The sequence below is a fragment of the Malaya genurostris genome, chromosome 3 (assembly GCF_030247185.1).
Source record: "Malaya genurostris strain Urasoe2022 chromosome 3, Malgen_1.1, whole genome shotgun sequence".
Classification (NCBI taxonomy): Eukaryota; Metazoa; Arthropoda; class Insecta; order Diptera; family Culicidae; genus Malaya; species Malaya genurostris.
In genome coordinates this window covers 303,831,039-303,852,368 of record NC_080572.1, presented here as the reverse complement: position 1 = coordinate 303,852,368, position 21,330 = coordinate 303,831,039, and the positions used below count along the sequence as shown (strand labels likewise).

Sequence of the window (21,330 nt, the reverse complement as noted above, 5' to 3'; positions counted from 1 at the left end):
AATTGTTCAAAACTGTTATATTGACGCGATTTCATTGACGTTATTTTGACGGCACGAAACGGCTGACGGATGGTGTAAACAGTACCGGCATTCAGACAATTCAGCATGCTGTCTTTCTCTGAAGAGAAACGAAGCAGTACGCGTCAAAACTTACTCACCTTGATAGTGGCCGCTCTCGCAAGTCGTAGTCTCACGCTGACAGCACACATGTCAGTCAGTCGCAGAGAATACCTTAGCGTGTGCAGATCGCTTGCTAAAGTTGTAGAGTTGTGAAGTGTCATTTTTGTGAGTAATCCAAAAAGTGTGTTCGTGTGTGCAATCGTGTCTACTGTACCTTTTAGTGTCTAGTATATTTGCGAAAACATCTGATCGTTGAGGCTTGTCTGGTCTCTATAGCAACTATCTTTTTGCTTTTAGCATCACTGATTGACAGAGGGGGAGAAGCTGTAAGTAACTCTAACAAACCAGCTATTTTTAGTAGTGTTGAGACAATGAACTCTTTAGCGATTCACATGTGCATAGCGCAATTCACTACTTTTGAGAGAACATTCCAATAAAATCGATAGACATGTCTATGCACTCAACAAACCATCAGCAGACGAAGACGTGGGATGCTGTGATAGAAAAATTCTGTTTCCTCGTTTTTCCATCCGTGGGGTAACATAAATTAAAATCCTCCAGCGCACGGTTGTATGCGGCGCTTCTGCTGCTGCTTTTGCTGCTGCTCAGGGGTTATCGATTTTTCCCCCCAAACAACCGTTCAGGCCTAATGGTTGATATCGGACAGAACGAACGTTGCCTGAATACGACGGTATCACCTCCCTTTTGGCGACAATCCGATGCTAGATTTTCAGTTTATTCGTGATGCGTGAGCGTTTGCCATGTACGGAATGTATCTTTTCTGCCATCTGCTTGTCTCTCGCCGCAACGAAGTTTCTCGAGCTTCTAGATTTACTTCTAGGACCATGAACGGCAATGTGCCGAGCAACTCGACTAACGGAAGGACCTTCAACTTTCCCGTTTTGGATGAAGCTCTGTTAATTGGTCTGCCGGGCTCCGACGGTTTGTGTGTGTGTGTGTGTGTAGGCGTGTTAGTATAATTCCATGCTTGATAGTACATAATAAACCTAAAGATTAAAATCCTTCTTAAATGTTGCGTGTTATTATTTTTTATTTGAAATTTCTTCACTTATTAACGTTGCTGAGATTGATTGGGAAAAAGCTCATGTCACAGTCGCCTTAGAGCTTTCACACTTCAAAGGCTACCGTTGGATGCTTTCTCCATCGATGGGTGACAGTGGCGTGCGAATATGCACTCGAAACATTTCAAAAAGAGTATTATTTATTTGGAAAGTGTGACAACGAATTTATTTCACTGTAGATTCTACAATCTTTTCTCCTCTATATATGAATAGTTTTGAGGCAAGCTTAGAAATTAGTTTGTTTATTTTTATTTCGCCACTGTTAGTGACGGTATGAATATTGTAACAATCTTCACCCTGTAACTCCAGAACCGGAAGTCGGATCCAGATGAAATTCAGGAATTCAATATTAGATCTTTCGTTTTAACCTAAGTTTTGGCAAATCGGTCAAGTCATCGCTGAGAAGAGTGAGTGAGATCCATATTGGAAAATATTTGACCTCTATTTCCGGTGTTTCCGGAATCGGAAACCATATCGATTTATTTGGTTGTCTACTGATACTGGCTTCCGATTAAAGTTGTTTCGAAGCCAGTTTAGATATTGTTATATGTTTTTTGTTTCGCCGCTTTAAGTGACGGTATCAAATTTTTAACACACTTTGCCCTGTAATTCCGGAACCGGAAGTCGGATCGAAATAAAATTCAGGAACTTTGTATGGAACAATTGTTTATTTACTTAATCTTCGATAATTTACATCGAACAGACACCTAATTACTAATTCTTAATCTAAACATATTTTTAGACACATTGAAATTAAAATTGTCGTAAACTTCGATAAAAAGACGGCAACATACATTAAAAGGATTGTTTTGTCCGTATTGAATGCGATGGATTGGCAACCGTAGAAATTGCACAGATCGAGTTCCTCTCAAATGAGCAACAAACAGCAACTTTCCTAAAAGTTCAGCGTAGTCAATGTTGTTAACTATTAGGGAGTGTATCGAAAATAAGCTATCCACATGCATTTGTGTTGTACGCATGTATTTGTGATGGTTTGTTATGCTCAGATGACAGCATGCTGTGCGTTTGGCTGTCAGCTTTCGTCTGTTTACTTGTTGAAATTCGGTTGAAATTCTGCGTTTTCAAAATGTCCCGTATTGAAAAGGAAGTGAAAATTAAGGTTCCGGACACATAGCTAAGTGAGAAGGGTATTACTATGCAAAAATTGGCGAAGCGGTTTGGAATTCATCATGCCAGTGTTAAAAACATAATTAATAAGTTTGAGAATACTATTCTTTGGATGAGCTACCAGGAAGAGGCACAAAACTCGGTTCTTCCAACCCGAAACTGGACCAGAAAATGGTATCTCTAATCATGAATAACAAATCAATGTCAATACGTGATTTGGCCAAAAAAGCAGAAACGAGTGTTGGAATTATTCAGCGTATCAAGAGGCGAAATCACCTGAAGACCTACAAGAAGCAGAAAATCTCGAAACAAAGTGTAGAACAGAAGAAGTGAGCAGCAACAAGGGCCCGGAAATTATATTCGCATCTTTTGCAGTGTCCATATGCACGCGTTTTGATGAACAATGAGACTTATATAAAGAAGGACTCAAAAACACTTCCAGGTCCACAATACTTCACTGTCGTCTTTGGGGAGGATGTGAGCGATGCGGGCGGAGAAATTCGGTCGAAAGGTACTGGTATGGCAAGCAATATGTTCCTGTGGTTTGAAGTCAACCATTTTTTACACTACCGGAATATCTATCGATCTGAGTGTCTCCAAAAGAGATTGCTGCCTTTATATAAGAAGCATAGTACACCTTCACTGTTTTGGCCGGATTTAGCGTCGGCTCACTATGCCAAAACCACTCTCAATTGGCTTGCGGAAAAGGGTATAAATTTCGTTGGAAAAATATCAATCCACAAAATTGCCCTCAGCTTCGACCCATCGAACGTTACTAGGCAATCGTGAAGAGGCTCTTCAAGAAGATTGGTAAGGCAGCTGGGAACATGTACAAGTTCAAAAAACAGTTTGCCTCAGACGTCCAAAAAATTGGGTTGCAACGCTTGTCCGAAACTTGATGAAGAGCTTTCGGTCTAAAGTTCGAAAATTCGTGAAGGAGTAACTCAAATTTCATCCGGTTTTCATCATGCTCAAGTTCAACCTCGTACATTAAATAATCAGTTTTTAGTTTGAATAAAATATCGTTTTTTATTATGATTTGAAAGAAAAATTTGTAGATAACTTATTTTCGATACACTCCTTACATCGAAAAGCCGCTGCAAGACTTGTCTCTTGCACGGAGAACCTGCAGAACACAAAATTACAATATTCCAATTGTTTGTCCATTGTTGCTTCAACTAAAATGTTATTGATTTAACTAACATATCTGTTGAATTTGTCATAACCATTCAGGTAACCGAAATTGTTGTATTCAAATGCTGTCACTTGGCGGAGAACGAAGACAGCAAAAGGCAGAACAAAAAAACGTTTCATATTGAAAATTTTCAATGGTAAATGAACATCATTTATGTCAGTTATGTAGTGGCCGTTTCATGTAAGTGAAAGTATGCAGAAGAATATAAGAGTTAATTGTAAACCAAGTTTTCCATGTACTGAAGAGAATATTCCTACAGTATAAATGTTTCAATTTCACCTGCGAGTAATGTATTTTCAATGTAATAAAAAACACTTAACGCTAAAAAATTACTGCTGCACTTCTAAAAAACCCTGTGATTTTACATCTTATTAGATGCATATAAATGGAGCGTCACAGTTCACGCAAATTTACTTGAAAGAACATTCAATATTATGTCTTAAATTCCATGACATACATTTTACTGAAACAGAAAATTAATCCTGATCATGCTAAACTAAAATTAAGTTAATACAAATGAAATTCTCCGTCATTTGACAAATTAAGTCTTTATGACTTACATCGTATGAGGGATTAAGTCATCTGTAATTTTTTTTTTTTGTGGTGTAGTATTTATATTTTCTTGAAAGTGCATTTGTAGCACGAGGCTTATCAGCAACATTCTTGAAAACGGAATCAAAATAGCTCTTCCAGTGGGCCATACTGCAAGTGAAGCACAAAAAATTCTTAATGACCTGTGAAAATTTTGCTGGTGAGTTCTCTCTTGGGAATTTTAGTCCTGTGTTGAAATTCTTTATCATCTGGTAGTTTAGTGATAAAAGTATACGCAGATACTTAGGCAAACTTTCAATGTTCAATCGGTAAATGATTAGCTGCCCCCCGAAAAGACTAGCAGTTAAAAATATTAATTTTACTTAGGCGTCTTAAGTTCAAATAACTGATTAATTGGTTAAAACAACTGAGACCTTTTTTTGCTTTCATGCATACAGGTAAATTTGCTGCGATTGTGTCATTGCTCAGTTTTCACGAGTGACACCACATTGAAACGTTACATTTTCCGATTAGGGTGCATGTCATTGCTCAACTGTAACGTTTCATTACTCGTTTGTAGTGCGTGTTTTCACTGCCAGCACAATAAATAAAAAATGACAGTTTAGTTAATAACAATCGATTAGTTGTACCAAATTTTAACCAATCTAATTCTGAAAAAAAAACAACTAATATTTTAGTTGTTTTGCGATCGCAGGCTTTTCCGTTGAATTGGTTCAGTCGTCTCGAAGAAAAGTTAGTGTTTTTTTTTACTTTTCGCACACATCACCCTGTAATATCGGAACCGGAGGTCGGATTCGATTAAAATTCAGGAGCTTTATATGGGGTTACAAGACAATTCATGTGAATCCAAGTTCATGACAATCAGTTCAACCAGTTCAAAAGTGAGTGCCAAAAAATGTTACATACATACTTACACGCTAGTGGTCTGTAAGAAAATCGCGTGCACATTTTTGTTACATACACACACATACATTTTGCGTACTCGATGAACTGAGTCAAATGGTATATGACACTCGGCCCTCCGGACCTGTGCTCGAAAATCGGTTTTCACAGTGATTACATTACCTTTCTATATGAGAAAGGCAAAAACCTGTTTTAATCCAACTAGATTCCTTTCTCATATAAATCATGTTATCTTGAACATTTTTCAGGAATTCTTCAAAATACTTTTCTTCAAATCTTGAATAAAAATTAAAAAAAAGTTTGTTTGGACATACACTAACACAGCCTTTTCAATTTCTAGATAGTTTTGAACCAAGTTTATATGAATTCTTCGTTTTTTTTATTTGCTTTTTTTGCTCTAACGGTTTCAAACTTTAGGCACTCTTCCATATGTTGTTCCGGAACCGGACATCGGATCCAAACAAAAGTCAATAGCAGTCTATGAGACCGCAAAAGCTTCCATTCAAGCCTAAGATTGTGAAAATCTACTCAATCATCAACTTTCACAGGCTTAGATTAGATTGAAAGGTCTTATAAATTTATATAACCCTACCGAATTTCATTCGGATACGAATTTCAGAATTACAGGCTGAAGAATATACAAATTTAATTTTCAGGAGCGTGTTTTATACATGACACGGAAAAATCAAATCAAATACATTTAAATAACCATATATTCTTCAATTAGGCAGGTATGGCTAGTTCATGACCATATATGTAAATTTTCGGTATACCGGATCACCGTTCCTGGTTCCGGAAATACCGTACAAATGTTCGTGCGCTCCAAACTCAGATTCAAATGAAAAGTATTATATTTCCTTAAGTTGAATGTAGAATTTCATCCAGATTTTGCTTCCGGTAGTAGTCGAAAGTCGAAAAACTGCCGATTCCCACAAACTTAGACTCCAATAAAATGGTGAACGTCTATAAAAATAGACTAATATTGACATTTGTTCGGATCTCACTTCCGATACCGGGACAACAGGATGAGATGTGTTAAAAAATATCCATTAACTTGGATCCAAACTGTTAAAAATTGGAAAGGTTACAATAATGAAATCATGGGTTATATGAGAAAGGCACATAAATCAATAATAATATGAAATAGATATCAGTTGAATCGTAAACCTGATTGAAAACCATCATTATTGTAAAAGTTGAAATTCTGTTTTTACCTTTTTTTATATATATAAAAAATAGGTATAGAATTCGCTCAAACTTTCGAAAAATTTTCCGAGGCCCGGAGGGCCGAATGTCATATACCAATCGATTCAGCTCGACGAACTGAGCAAATGTCTGTGTGTCTGTATGTGTGTTGTCAACTAAGAGGTCGAGATCTCAGAGATGGCTGGACCGATTTTGATCAAACTAGTCGCAAATGAAAGGTCTCCCCGTCACTCAGAACGCTATTGAATGGTTTTGAGATCGGATGTTAACTTTTTGTGTTATACGAAGTTTTATGTCAAAATTTTCAGTTTTTTGACAGTATCTGTCACAATTGACCTTGAAAACAGAATATGTTTTCAGACTTAGCTTCCGCACGGTAATAGCTATCCAACAAGCCATAGATTGTTAAAATCCATCCATTTTTAACGGAGATATCGAATTTTTTGTGTAAGCGACTTTTCCCCCATATTCCAGCAGTAGAAGTTCTGAGCGCTGTATGGCAAAGTAAGGCTTGGGAGCAACGTAAAACACGATTTTTTATACTGTTACATACAATAGTTTCTAAGTACCAAAAATACTGTGAACAGCATTATTTTTCATGACATTTTGCCTCGGACCAATTTTAGCACGGTTCGTTTTTGGCAACATAATCGTTCGAATATGACATATTGGAAAGATGGCAGTACTTCCGAATTCTGAACAATTTCATAATTATATTGATTTAAACTGCTTACAGCAATAAATGCTGGAAGAACAAAACACCCATATACCATTTGAATCAACCGTTTTCTACAAACTCAGATTCATATGAAAATTCGTATGCTCCTAAACAAGGTTCCTGAATTATGATTGGATCCGACTTCTGATTCCGGAACTACAGGATGATATGTGAAACGAAATTAAAATTGTGTAACTTATTTTCCTCGTAGATGGCTGAACCGATCTAAGATTTAAATGATATCTAAGAATCATCTAAGATTTGCTGATTTGAATAGTCGACAACCAAATAAACTTATTTCAGTTTTAGTGGTATTCAGTTTTCGATTCGGAAGGCACCCAACAATTTAACTCGTACTACGATTTCTCAAAGATGTCTATACTGATTTGAAACATATTGAAACAAATGTAAACTAATCAGGTGAATTTGTCTGACTTCGGCTACACCGATTTTCGAATTCCGGCTCCAGTATCGAATCGTTTCTCAAAGCTCAATCGTTTTCTCAAATAAAGCCAAATCAAATTTCAGAAAAAAATTCAAATTAAAATAAACTTATAGTCCCACACAAAATTAATTAATTTTATTCAATGCTGACTTCCGATTCTGGAATTACAGGAGGATGAATTTTTAAAATTCAAACCGATATAGAAGATGATAATCTCGAAAAGCTTGAAAGTTGGACTCAAAACTATTGCAATTTATTCGTCATATGGCCATACGAATCGGTTTGGTTTATGCTGGTTCCTGAATACCGGCTCTGGAAGTACCTTAAATTACCGTAAATTCTAAAGTGGAACTCACTTCGACATATCATGAAAAGTTTAATCGATTGTAACCTTTTTAGATAGAGTAATGAGTGATTAAAATGTCCAATTGCAGCTTAAAACGACGGTCATTAAAATAATGTCATGAAAACCGAAGAATATTCATGAAAAAAATACATGCGGATTGATAAAAAAAGGTATCATCTCACTGATAGGTGGATTAAGCACGTTTTTCAATAAATAAGACTGAATATTTAAATTAACGCTTGGATTTACTTCGAAAGTAGGAGCAATCTCATATGAAATCGAAGGTCGATTTTTTCTTGTATTTTTTTATTTGGCTCAAATTTGGCACCTCAAAAGAGACAATTTGCATCATAAGTTTGCTTTTTGCCTTTCTCTATAGAAAGGTATTAGAATTGCTGGAAAAACCGGCTTTCGAACGGAGCCTCGGATACCCATAGTGTTATATACCATTCGACTCAGTTCGACGGATCGGAAAATGTCTGTGTGTATGTGTGTGTGCACTTTTCGAAGATATTATTATTGCTCAATTCTCTCAGAGATGGCAGAATATAGATTTTAACAAATTTAGACTCGTTTGAAAGCTACTATAGGGCCATTCATTAAATTCGAAGATCAAATGACTGTGACTTCTGGTTCCGGAGATATATATATATATATATATATATATATATATATATATATATATATATATATATATATATATATATATATATATATATATATATATATATATATATATATATATATATATATATATATATATATATATATTATATTTATATATATACACTCAGGTCCCGTTTTACACGGGGGTTACGTACCTTGTTAAAAAAATCCTTGTAAAAGAAAACCGTATTAATTGCGGAAACCGTGCAAAAAAAAAACGCGTTGAAAATTTGACGTAATAATTCCATGCGATGTGTTTTAAACACTAACGATCTTAACAGTCATTCTCAACTAAACTGAGTGGGAAGACATAGGTATTGGGTGAAGATCTATGCACGCAGCGATAGAATCAAAGGGGAAGAATTCATAGAGATGAATATGGATCAAATTAGAAAAGGTATTACTATGTGTCATGCTGAAGAAACTCATTTCATCGGCGTAAATCGTAATACTACTAAAGCTATAGAATTCAAATGGGTATAAAATACTGTACTGTTTGATATGACGAAGAGTTGACGAGATTAGTAAATCCGACTAGTTCTTCAACGCTGCGAAATTCTCGATTATATCAATGGCGATGCTGACATCATACACCACAACTGAGCGAAAGAGACGTTGTCGTGTAATTTACAACAGCGATTGAAGATCTGAAGACTGATTAATCATTTTATGGAACGACAGTCAATGATCTCGTGAATTGTTGAGTGAATGATTTTAGTTAACTTTCAAACTTTAAATTAGCTCTCATAATCGTTTTCTTACAGACAACCTGTCCCCTCTTTTAATTTTTTTTTCTCAAAAAACAAATGACAGTGGTTTTTAAACACTCATTAGAAACCGTGTTAATTGCGAAAATCGTGTAAATAAAAACCGTGTTAATTCCGGAATCCGTGTAAAAAAAGCCGTGTATAAAAAAACCGTGCGAAAAAAAACGTGTAAAAAGAGACTTTAGTGTATATATATTTTTAGGGTGCCAATATTTTGGGATCAAATCTAATTTCGTCTAGTGCTCAAAAGTTTAAGCACCTCAAAAAAAGTCCTCATGCAAAATTTGAGCTATATCGGACATGGGTTAAAGTTTGAAAATTTTCGATGTTGAAAAAGCACCAAATGATGCCAAAAATCTTAAGATCCATGAAACTTTGAGATGTAGTGTTATCTAAAAAAAAATGTTTTTAAGAACTTTCTGGGACTGGGAAAAATTTTGAGATTTTTTTCTAAGTAAAAAAAATTCATGCAATTCTAAGACTTTTGGCATTGAAAATTTTTTCGATTTCGGAAGCTTTTGAAGCACAAAGTAAAATACTGTCAAATTTGTAGAATAGAGAAATATAATTTTCAAACTAATATAAATTTTTGAAAATCGTGAATTTCTTTTATTTGTTTTTTTTTTATTTTATGAAAAAACGGTAAATTTTCAATTTAAACGATGTTAATCAAAATTTTTGTATATGCTACCATTCTCGAAATACATCCAAACCTCCATTTACGTAATAATCGGGGGTTCGTAAATGAAATTATGACGTAAAAAAGTTTTCCTTATGTTTATGTATTATTGGATATGTATAATATATTGGATGATTATGGAACGAAAATTATCAGTTTTTGCAGGAAAAAGATGTTCTAAGTAGCTTCAATTTCCAATATGGCGACTTCCGGTTCATCGATGTTCGATACAAATCATCAGAATATGGGTATTATCAGAACAGGTTTGATAAGTACATGTCGGAAAACGATGTTTGAAGTAGTCCTGAATTCCAAGATGGCGACTAGATGGCGGGTAATTGATATTCCTCAAAAAACCCTTACAATATGGGTAGTTTTGAAACGGGTTTGATGAGTAAATTTAGGAAAACTATGTTTGAGATAGTCCTGAATTCCAAGATGGCGGCTATTCCTTGAAAACCCTTTTGATTATTACTGTAATTTTTTGAATACCTTCACAAAATGCATATTTTCAGAATGGTTTTCGGATTTAGTAAAAATACTAAAATACCAGTCAAATTAGTTTTAGATTATCAAGACTGTTGAAGCTGCTGAACAAATGCTGCTAAACAAATGCGATTCCAAAAATACCCATATTGTAGTAATTTCCATGGAATATAAATGATCCAAAAATGATTTTCATTGTATGAAAAAACACTTTTTATGAAGTAAATTCTTAAAAAATGTTTACGTTATTTGGGATTTTGTTCGTAAAAAGACTTACGTAAAAAGAGGTAACGTAAAAAAAGTTTACGTAAACGGAGCTTTGGGAGTACAGCGATTTGAAAAAAAATTGGGAAATTTTTATTTTTGTAACGATTTTCGGATGGTTGTTTGAGTTCATTATAAAAAAAAGTTTTTTACGCGAAAGAATTTTTACAATGTTTTCATACAATGTTCGAAAGTAGCATTTATTAACCGTTTCTTATTATTTAATAATACCTACAATTTTTATACTAGCATTACAATTTAAAAATCGTCTACTTCCTTTACATAGTCCTTAGAATTACCTAAACATTGCAGAAATCATCAAATCGATAGAATCGTACTCACCGTTTCAGAAACATATACTGTAGAATTTTCAAGCGGTTTTGGCTTAGTCCCTTCTCTAAAGTAAGGCTAGAGTAAAAAGGGCAAATTGATGATGCAATTTAAAATTTAAAAAAGCTGTTAAATTTGCAGTGGAATTTCTCCCACGTAGCACGTTAAGTTGCTGTCCTGTATTTTCCTACAGATTGTGCAATTTATCAAATTAGTTATATTACTATTGTAGTAAATGCTGTGTTATGGAAAAAAGCGCAATTTTTCTGTGTTGTGCAACATATCTTTAAGTTTTTCCGTTGTCACGAACATTTATTCACAATTATTGTGCAACTAATACAGAAACTCATGCATCAACCCCATTACAAATGCAGCAATTAAATCAGCGAAAAAACAATTGTGAAACTCATGGAAACTACTACGTAATGTAAACAAGAATTGAATTGATGTTTATAAAAACATAGCAAACATAATTTCTAATGAATAAGTTTCACATTTGATTTTCTATACAACTGCTCGTAACACAAACATGCAACTTTAAAAATATTCTGCACCTAAATAAATGGTAATACTACATATTGTAGAATTGATCTTTTATGTTTTAGTAAATAGGAAATCGACAACGAACTGCATTTCTGCGTACGTCTGAATGTACGCCAATGTACGTGTTTTGATGATTGCACATTAATTTCTATGAAAATAACAATCTATTCTCTTCAATGAATATGATCGATATCAAACATTCATTCGCCTTTTCAGACGATTTTAATCATATTGATGTTTCAATTAATATGAAAAATCTTGAAATGAACCTTTCTTCAATATTTTCCAATATGGCATCGAGGATAACAGTGTGTTGAAAAGAAAATGGTTCACCCAACGTAATGACTTATTTTTCCCAAATAAAAGGAAATATAAACATGTCAACATTGAAAAGAGAAAATTTTTGTTTTTAATTTTATCAAACTAGTTGACTTAAACAACAATACAGTTTAGTCATTCATCTTAGTGAACCCGACATTCGTGATAGGCACTGTTGGTATTATTTTGGTGAGCTCATGTGCTGTAGTTGCAAAAAACAAGTTGCTCAAGCGGTAATATATAACTATGAGAACAACTATGATGGACTTTGTTCAATATCTTTAAAAAGTGATGTCAGGTCTGCTCATTTATTTTCGCGAGATGAAACCCGAATACAAATTATCTGATTGATTTTTGTTCCCATTGCGTATGTTATGCTGTATTTCTGAAACTTTTATAAAAAAAATCTGGTACAACTTATTTGTAAGTTTCGAATTGTTGTTTTTAAAAATGAAGAAAACTGCACACACTGACCTAAAATTTCATGAGGCAACAAAATAGTTTTTACTGTGAGATTTTCAATTCGTCTTATCATTTTTTGCCTTGCGGAGAGCCTAATTTCACTTTTTTGTCTGCACAAGAGATATACAGCCATTTCGGCATATATTGAGTCCGATACAATTATGACAACCATTTGAAAAATTTTTGTTAAGTTGAACAATTGTTTTAGTTATTTCGTTTTTACATGACGATGTGAAATTTTTTGCAGAGCTTCTATAACTACTAGTGCAACGTAGGCAAGTTGGTGATTTACTGCACAATTGTTTTAAATGTACTTAAAATAGTTTGATAGTGATTTTTTCGGTAGGATTGTAAAACTTAACAGTGATAAGTTGCACAACCGATTTTAATATATTTAAAAATCTTTCTGAACATATCTAGCATTAAAAAAAACAATACTAAGACAATTGTAGAACCTCTTGAAATTTCAATAAGTTACACACTTAGAAAATTTCGCAGAATTCGGTAATTTTTTACCGAATTTTCAACAGCTGAACGTTCGGTAATCAGTTCGGTAACTGAATTGATTACCGATCGCTCGGTAATTGCTGAACTATCAAACAATTACCGTAAACTGTAAACCAAATGGATCTAACAGATTGTTCGGTAATTTTTGTTTGTTTGTTTTCCTTTGGTTAAAATTCTGGATTTTCGGATTGCAAAAAACAACACATATTCACAAAAACGAATGAAGAAAATGGTTTTTTTCAACGAGAAATTTAAAAAGTGTCAGATGTTCCGACTGGCCGGAATTATGAGCGCCTTCCAAAATACTGCACAATCCGTCGAATCCACCAAAAATTACCCTTGAATGATTAGTGTTGGCAGCAAGTGGACAAGTGATACAAAATTTTTTTCTGCCTATAAGTAAACAAAAAGCTGTTAGTGGCTCTAATGTCTTAAAAATTTTTATCACCTGTACCTCAATCGATTCGATGAACCCTTCAACATTTTTTTCGTTTGTTTAATAAAAAGGCACTCACTGAATATTTTAATAACTGTTTGACAGTTAGTTTCATGACAATCAGTTTTCACAGAAGTTCGGTTATTGGAAGATAACTTTACCAAACGGACAGTATGATTTTTACCGTATTCGGCGACCATTCAGGTTTACCGTATCAATTGTATGTCTAATACAGAATTCTGCTATGAAAATTTACGTTAAACTGATCGTTCGGTGAAAATTTGCATAATTGTTGTAAAATAAAACCCATGTACCGAAATATCGGTTATTTCTATAGATTACCGAAAGTTCTCGTCAAAAATATTACCGAACAAAGGAATTAAATCTTAGTGTGTACATTTGCTACTTGGGGCTCTATATTCAAAACTGAAGTACTGTGAAATAATTTTATATTCAATTTCCTGCTCCAATGAAGTGCATGAAAAATGATGAAATTTTACGAAATATTTTTATTTATTTTTTATTATATTAAGTGAAAACGAAAAACAGGAAAAAGATGAAAAATCTACTCAGCACATATTTAGAGCTTAGGATCACCATTTGATCAACTTACTGAATATCGTGCAGCTACTTTTCCTTTAGAATTACGATCGCGTCATTCCGAGAAAACCCTGTCCGACCATCAGCCTTTAACTTTACGTGGGCAGACGACAACTAACTAACTGACGTAACGACCGGTACTAGCGAGTTGACCTTGCTGTTCGATGGCGTTATGGTCACCGCACAGATTCACGATCATGTTGCAAAGGCAGAAGGCGTCATGATGCGAAACTTCGTTTCATTTCGTGACTCATGGCTATCGAACGACGTTGGAGCCGGAACGAAATGCAACCCAAGTATACTGAAATCGATATTTGATGCAGTTTCGCGATGTACGAGGTGTTGATTGGAACAAATTGAAACGAGATCGATTTATATTTGAAAGGATTTTTCTTTGTGCGGATAAAAAAAACGGGCTATCAAAATATTTTGTGGTCAGTTCATTCAATTCTCTTTGTCGTTCGCTTTGTCGCCTGCCTTTTTTTAGGTGATTTTGATGCGATATATTTTTACCTCAACCCACCAGCAGCCCAGCATGGATAAATGGTTCAGTATCTTGCATAGCAATTCGTTTGTTTATACTGCCGACGTATTTGTGAGAGGTTCAAAATAATACGAATCCAACTACTGTTTACTAGCAGCTCGTACTATACAAAACAGAGAGATTGATTGGATTCTCTTCGTTGGGGGATCGAAGCAAGCGGGAGAACACACGTCGCCGAGCACTGCGATGCGATGGTTCGAATTTGCTGCAAAACGTGAGCTACGAACAGAACATAGTCAGACGTTGAACGAAAAGGTTAGTTCCCAGTTTGGTGCTCTTCTCAAGAGCCTTAGTTTATTGTACTACTATTTGAAGGGGGGTTACTACAGTTTTGTTTATGTTCCCCCTACACTCCCGGCTTAGCTATTCGTGACATATTTGCAAACACAGCAAAAACCAAAAAAGTGAACGTATCCAACGATGACACAACCACGAGGAACTTGTGCCTATTAGTTGCCATCGTGCTGAAGAAACCAATGTCGGAACGTTCATTTCTTCAGTATAGCGTAATCGGAGAGTAAATCAGTGCGCGCGTGTTGTGTGAAGGTGCTTTATTGGATGGCTGTTTTCATGTGCTTTTGGTCCGGTCTTGAAGCTTTGCGCAAAAGAAATCTCTGTACATACTACATAGTGCTGGATGATGACTCATAGCGAAGCATTAAGACGACTAGAGTGGTGCCTGCCGACGACCGTCAATTGGTTCGGTTGCAATTCCAAGCCCAAGCAGTTTTTTTTTTCATAAATACGTTTATTTCTTAAGGCAGTTTACATAAGTTTTTCTTCGCCGTAGCATCACTTTTACATAATATTCTTATCCTAATTTAATTCTAATATAGTCACAACGTTTTGAATTTATTAAAACATATTCTCTTATAGCTTAAATATCATCTTAGGTAACTCGTCATTAATTATGAAATCTACTCGGAAATATTATTTGAACCAAACGATTACCTTCTATAAATTATAAAATAAGCTGTTTTTTTTGACATTTTGTTGATAATTTCATAAACTGTTTCGAGTTTGTTTGTATCATTACATAATTTTTATTCTAATTTAGCTATTGGTTGAACTCATGGACGCAGCTGGGATCAGAGCTAAGTCTTAAAAGGGGCCTTTATTAAATTGAAACTCCAATTTTCTTTATGAAATGATAAATAAGTTTCATGTATGAAAGGTCACGACAAGCAAGAATGTCTCGAACTGGGATATTGGATAGTTTACCTTGGGTACGCAAAGAATTTATTAGTTGAGATCTGACATCACGATACTCCACGCATGTCCAAACGACATGATCAATATCCCGATAGCCTTCTCCGCAAGCACAATGATTAGTCTCGGAGAGCCCAATTCGAAGGAGATGTGCATCTAACGTGTAGTGATTGGACATGAGTCTGGACATCACACGAATGAAATCCCTACTCACATCCAGTCCCCTGAACCATGCCTTTGTCGATATATTCGGAATAATTGAGTGCATCCACCGACCCAGATCATCTCTATCCCAAGAAGCTTGCCAGCTGGCAAGTGTTCTTTGGCGAGACGAGCTATAGAATTCGTTGAAAGCAATCGGTCGCTCATAAATTTCACCCTCAATAGCACCACGTTTGACTAAAATATCGGCTCTTTCATTGCCAGGAATGGAGCAATGAGCCGGGACCCAGACTATAGTGATTAGATAATTATTGTTCAATATGTCGTTCAGGCACTGTTTTATTTTGCCCAGGAAAAACGGTTCAGTCTTGCCAGTCATGTTAGAGCGAATGGCTTCAATTGCACTCAGACTATCTGTGAAGAGGAAATAATGGTTTGGAGATAATGTGACGATTACACTCAAACTATAATGAACTGCTGCTAGCTCTGCTATATAAACAGATGCAGGTTCTTGAAGCCTAAATGAGGCCGAAACATTATTGTTGAACATACCAAACCCTGTCGCTTCTTCAATTCGCGATCCGTCCGTGTAAAACATTTTCTCAGAGTCAATATGCCTGAACTTACTTGAAAATATTTTCGGGATTTCCGTCGAGCGTAGGTGATCCGGGATTCCACGCACTTCGCGCTGCATGGATGTATCGAAAAATAAAGTTGAGTCAGGGACATTTAGGAGGCTGACACGGATAGGAATATATCTTGAAGGGTTGATTTCCTGTGACATATGGTTAAAATATACTGTCATGAATTTTGTTTGAGATCGAAGCTCGACTAGTCGTTCGAAATTATTAATTACCATGGGATTCAGCACCTCACATCTTATTAGCAGGCGTGATGAAAGCTCCCAAAATCGATCTTTTAATGGAAGAACTCCCGCCAGAACTTCAAGACTCATTGTATGTGTTGAATGCATGCAGCCTAAGGCAATTCGCAAACAACGGTACTGAATTCGCTCAAGTTTGATAATATGAGAGTTTGCAGCGGAACGAAAACAAACGCATCCATATTCCATCACTGAAAGTATCGTTGTTTGATACAATTTTATTAGATCTTGCGGATGAGCACCCCACCAAGATCCTGTTATTGTTCGAAGAAAATTTACTCTTTGTTGGCATTTCGTTATCAGATACCTAATGTGTCCTCCCCACGTGCATTTGGAATCGAACCACACCCCGAGGTATTTGAAAGTCAAAACCTGTTCGATTATTCTTCCCATCATATGGAGCTGAAGCTGCGCGGGATCATGCTTTCTTGAAAAGACGACTAACTCTGTTTTCTCCGCAGAGAATTCGATACCAAGATGAACAGCCCAAACGGACAAGTTATCTAAGGTATCTTGCAATGGTTTATGCAGATCAATAGCTTTGGGTCCAGTAACTGAAACCACGCCATCATCTGCCAATTGTCTTAGTGTACATGGGGTTACAAGACAGCTGTCAATGTCATTCACGTAAAAATTATAAAGGAGCGGACTGAGGCATGAGCCTTGCGGTAGACCCATGTAGCTAATTCTGAATGTTGTCAAATCGCCATATGAAAAATGCATGCGTTTCTCTGACAAAAGGTTGTGCAAATAATTATTTATAACCGCTGGGAGTCCATGTTGGTGGAGCTTGTCTGAAAGAACATCAATGGAAACTGAATCAAATGCTCCTTTAATGTCTAAAAATACAGATGCCATTTGTTGCTTTTGAGCGAAGGCAATTTGGATGTCAGACGAAAGTAATGCAAGGCAATCATTCGTCCCTTTATTTCTACGGAAGCCAAACTGAGTATCTGACAACAAACCGTTCGTCTCGACCCAAGTGTCGAGACGTCGTAGAATAATTTTTGCAATGGGTCTATATGAGTTGTGATTGGAAGCTGGTTCCCCGGCTTTTGAATGGCGATAATTTTCACTTGCCTCCAGTCAGGTGGAACAATATTTTGCTCAAGAAACTTGTTGAACAATTCCAACAAACGTCTTTTTGCGAGGTCGGGCAGATTCTTCACCAAGTTGAATTTAATTCTGTCCAACCCAGGGGCGTTATTGTTACAAGACAAGAGTGCTATAGAAAATTCCATCATTGAAAATGGGTTATTAATAAAACCATTATTTGGAGGAGATTCCCTTATAATGCTCTGCGTAGGAACAGAATCTGGGCAAACTTTCCTAGCAAAGTCAAATATCCATCGGTTCGAGTATTCATCACTCTCATTGCCCACGTTACGATTCCTCATTCGTCTGGCCGTGTTCCAAAGAGTGCTCATTGAGGTATCTCTTGACAAACCTTCGACAAAATGTCTCCAATAGCTACATTTTTTGGCTCGAAGTATGCTCTTGTACTTGGTTTCTAAAACCATAAGTTTTTCAAAATTCTGAGGAGTTCCTCCTCCCCGTTTTAGAAACGTCTTGCAAGCATTTTGTTTTGCGAGTTTAGCCTCTGAGCACTCTTTGTCCCACCAGGGGTTGGGAGGCCTTCTGTTAGTCGTTGGCCCAGGAAAGCGTTTAGTTTGGGATTGTTCTGCTGCCTCCAGAATCGAACAAATGAGGAAGTCATATTCTTCAAGTGGAGGGAGCTCTTCCATTGAATTCAAAATACTAGAGATACTACTTTGGTATTTAATCCAGTCGATATTTTTTGTCAAATCATATGGAATACTAGCTGAAGTAGCAATGCAATTGCTATTGCTAATTGAGATGATGATTGGTAAATGATCGCTACCGTGTAAATCAGGCAATATTTTCCAGGTGCAATCTAGTCGAATTGATGTTGAGCAAAGAGATAGATCTAATGCACTTGGGCGTGCAGGAGGTCTTGGGATCCGTGTCATGCTACCCATATTTAATACCGTCATGCTAAAATTGTCACAAATGTTTTGTATTAAAGATGATCTGCTATCATTGTAAACGGAACCCCACATCATTCCGTGCGAATTTAAATCCCCCAGAATCAATCGTGGAGCAGGAAGGGCTTCAACCATTTCATTAAGCTGTCGCTGTCCAACTTGTGCTTTTGGAGGAATATAAACCGAAGCTATGCAAATATCTTTGCCTTTAATGTTTATTTGGCAAGCAACAACTTCTATACTAGAAGTTGAAGGGATGTTTAATCTATAAAAGGAATAGCATTTCTTAATTCCCAAAAGCACTCCACCATACGGAGAGTCTCTATCGAGACGTATAATGTTAAAATCATTAAAATTTAAAGCTATGTTTGAAGTAAGCCATGTTTCGCATAAAGCAAATACATCACATTTTTGGCTATGCAATAAAATTTTAAATGAATCAAGTTTTGGCATGATACTTCGACAATTCCACTGCAGGACAGTGATTGTATCATTTGCGACGGGTGATAAATTATCCATCAAAAGATACAAAACCTGAGACAATTGGCCATTGAGCTGATAACTGCTTCAAAAAATTTCTAGCTATTGGAAGGAATGCCATTATGAGGGTCTTTAAGGGTTCAGATATATTGAATGCTGAGAAAATCCATTCAACAATTTCCGAAAACTTCAGTAATCCTGTTGGTGGCTGTGAAATAGAACCCACAGGATTATTACCTTTTTCTGTGCTAGATCCTGGATTGGTTTGTGAATTTGACAAACCAGGAGGCACAGTCTTTGGTTTTGACTTTTTTTGTTTAACACGGGGATCTTTTTTTGAAGATGAAATTTTAGGTGTCTTTTTTGGTAATTTGGAAGAAGACTTCTTTCTCTTAACTGACCCTTGGGTAGTGATAAACGAATTACCTTCACTATTTTCGTCAGAGTCAGAGTCCTCTGGTTCCTCTAGATTTGAAAACCCGTTTTCGGTTTCCAAAGGGGGGACATCAATGACCGTTTTAAGCATTTCTGCATATGTGCGCTTAGACCGTGCTTTTAAAGAAAGCTTAATTTTGTCTTTGTGTACTTTAAATGCAGTGCATACTGAAATATCCTCATGAGGACTTTCTCCACAATAAATACATTTTTCAATTTCCTTGTTGCAATCATTATCTTTATGAGGCCCTTCACACTTAATACATTTTGGTTTATTACTACAGTAAGTAGCTGTGTGGCCGAATTTTTTGCAGTTCGTACAATTCATTACATTTGGAACAAAAAGCCGAACAGGGAGGCGAATTTTATCGACATAGACATGGGACGGCAACGCAGACCCGGCAAATGTCACTCGAAACGAGTCTGATGGGCGATAAACTTTCTTTCCCTCTTCATGAACTACTGAGTACAGTTGTTTGCACTCCAGTATTTTCACACCCTCAAGCATAGAGTTCTTGAAACGACCAACACCATGCTTGAGTAAATCATCTACCGAAAGACTCGCTTCGGTAACAACACCGTCAATTTCGACATCTTTGGAGGGTATGTAAACTTTATACTCTTTAATGAAATGTTCCGAAGAGACAATATCATTCGCGTGTTTCAAACTATTTACCACAACACGAATTTTATCGTTATTTACTTTTATGATCTCTTTGATTGAAGAGTATCGTGATGTCAAACCTTTAGAAATTTGTAAAATGTTTAATGGCTTTGATATACGTCTAAAAAAGACTATCCAAGGCCCAGAAGAGCTCTCCTGATATTTTTTCGTTCGTGGGGGTATCGGATTCATGCTAGGATTTACGTCCATGGATTCATCCATTACATTAAAATTTTTTAACTAAACTTTAAAATAAAATTTGAAACCAACACTACACAGTACTCAATCAAAAGGAAAAGAAAAATCTTCTACCTTGAAATTGTTGTCTATCTCCGTTGCACTGCCGTGTAGATCCTCGTTGCTCTAGATGTTCTTGTTGGATGCTGATTGTTGGATGTGATGCTACTGCTACCTGACATCCAGCACCACTCGAATTCCGATTTGCTTTCGTCTTCGCCAGCTGTAACCAGCGCAGGTCACCGGTGTATACCTGCGTGTTGTATGGCAGTGGAAAGACCGAGTTGTCTTGTCTCCTTCTTCCTAGTGCTCCGCACCGATATGCTTCTGCACCGAAGTGCCTTCGCACCGGTGTGCCTTTGCACTCTCCTGCTTCTATGTGCCTTTGCACTCTCCTTCTTCGATGTGCCTTTGCACTCTCTTGCTCAGCACTTGTGGCTGTGTATTGTGGCCTGGGTAGAGCTTGGGAAACGCCCTTTGTTGTTTCCTTCACCAGCTTGGCCCAGCACTAGGGCTCTCTTATGCAGCACGATTATACGTTTTAACGGCTGCTGCCAACAGGTCTCTACCTGTAGTTCAACCGTTGTCGTATTTAACGCGTGTAAACTAACCAGCGTTGTTAAACTGTACGCTTCTATACACAACCTTCTCGGTTGAACGGCTATTACTGAATGATGTAGCCCAAGCAGTTAGCTGCTGGTTGGTAAACCTCCGAGGCTTGAACCGTAACCGAGTGGAGCAAAAGATACAGTTTGTTGAATAGTTTTGTGCCTACCAGGGCGCGATAAGTAGGAGAATGGGTCACACCGAACCACAATGCTATTATCGGCGGCTTCTGCTCCCAGATGGATGGATTGTCGGTTTTGGCTTATTGAAACGAAGTGATATAGGTTTGGAAAGAGAGCATCAACATGAACCAACTGGTCACAGTGCAAATACCTTGACAATGAACAAATG

General features: G+C 36.4%; 1 protein-coding gene across 2 annotated transcripts in view; it reads left to right on the top strand.

Annotated features, from left to right (window-relative positions):
* The first annotated feature begins 208 nt into the window (after window positions 1–208).
* LOC131434317 (alpha-tubulin N-acetyltransferase) overlaps window positions 209–21,330 on the top strand; it is a 59,879-nt gene continuing 38,757 nt past the window's right edge. The window contains exon 1 of one of the 2 annotated variants that reach the window (XM_058600984.1): window positions 209–446. The gene's annotated coding sequence lies outside the window, so the exon portion shown is untranslated. Of the gene's footprint in view, window positions 447–14,299; window positions 14,553–21,330 lie in introns of those variants that run through there. The other variant, XM_058600985.1, reaches the window with a different exon arrangement.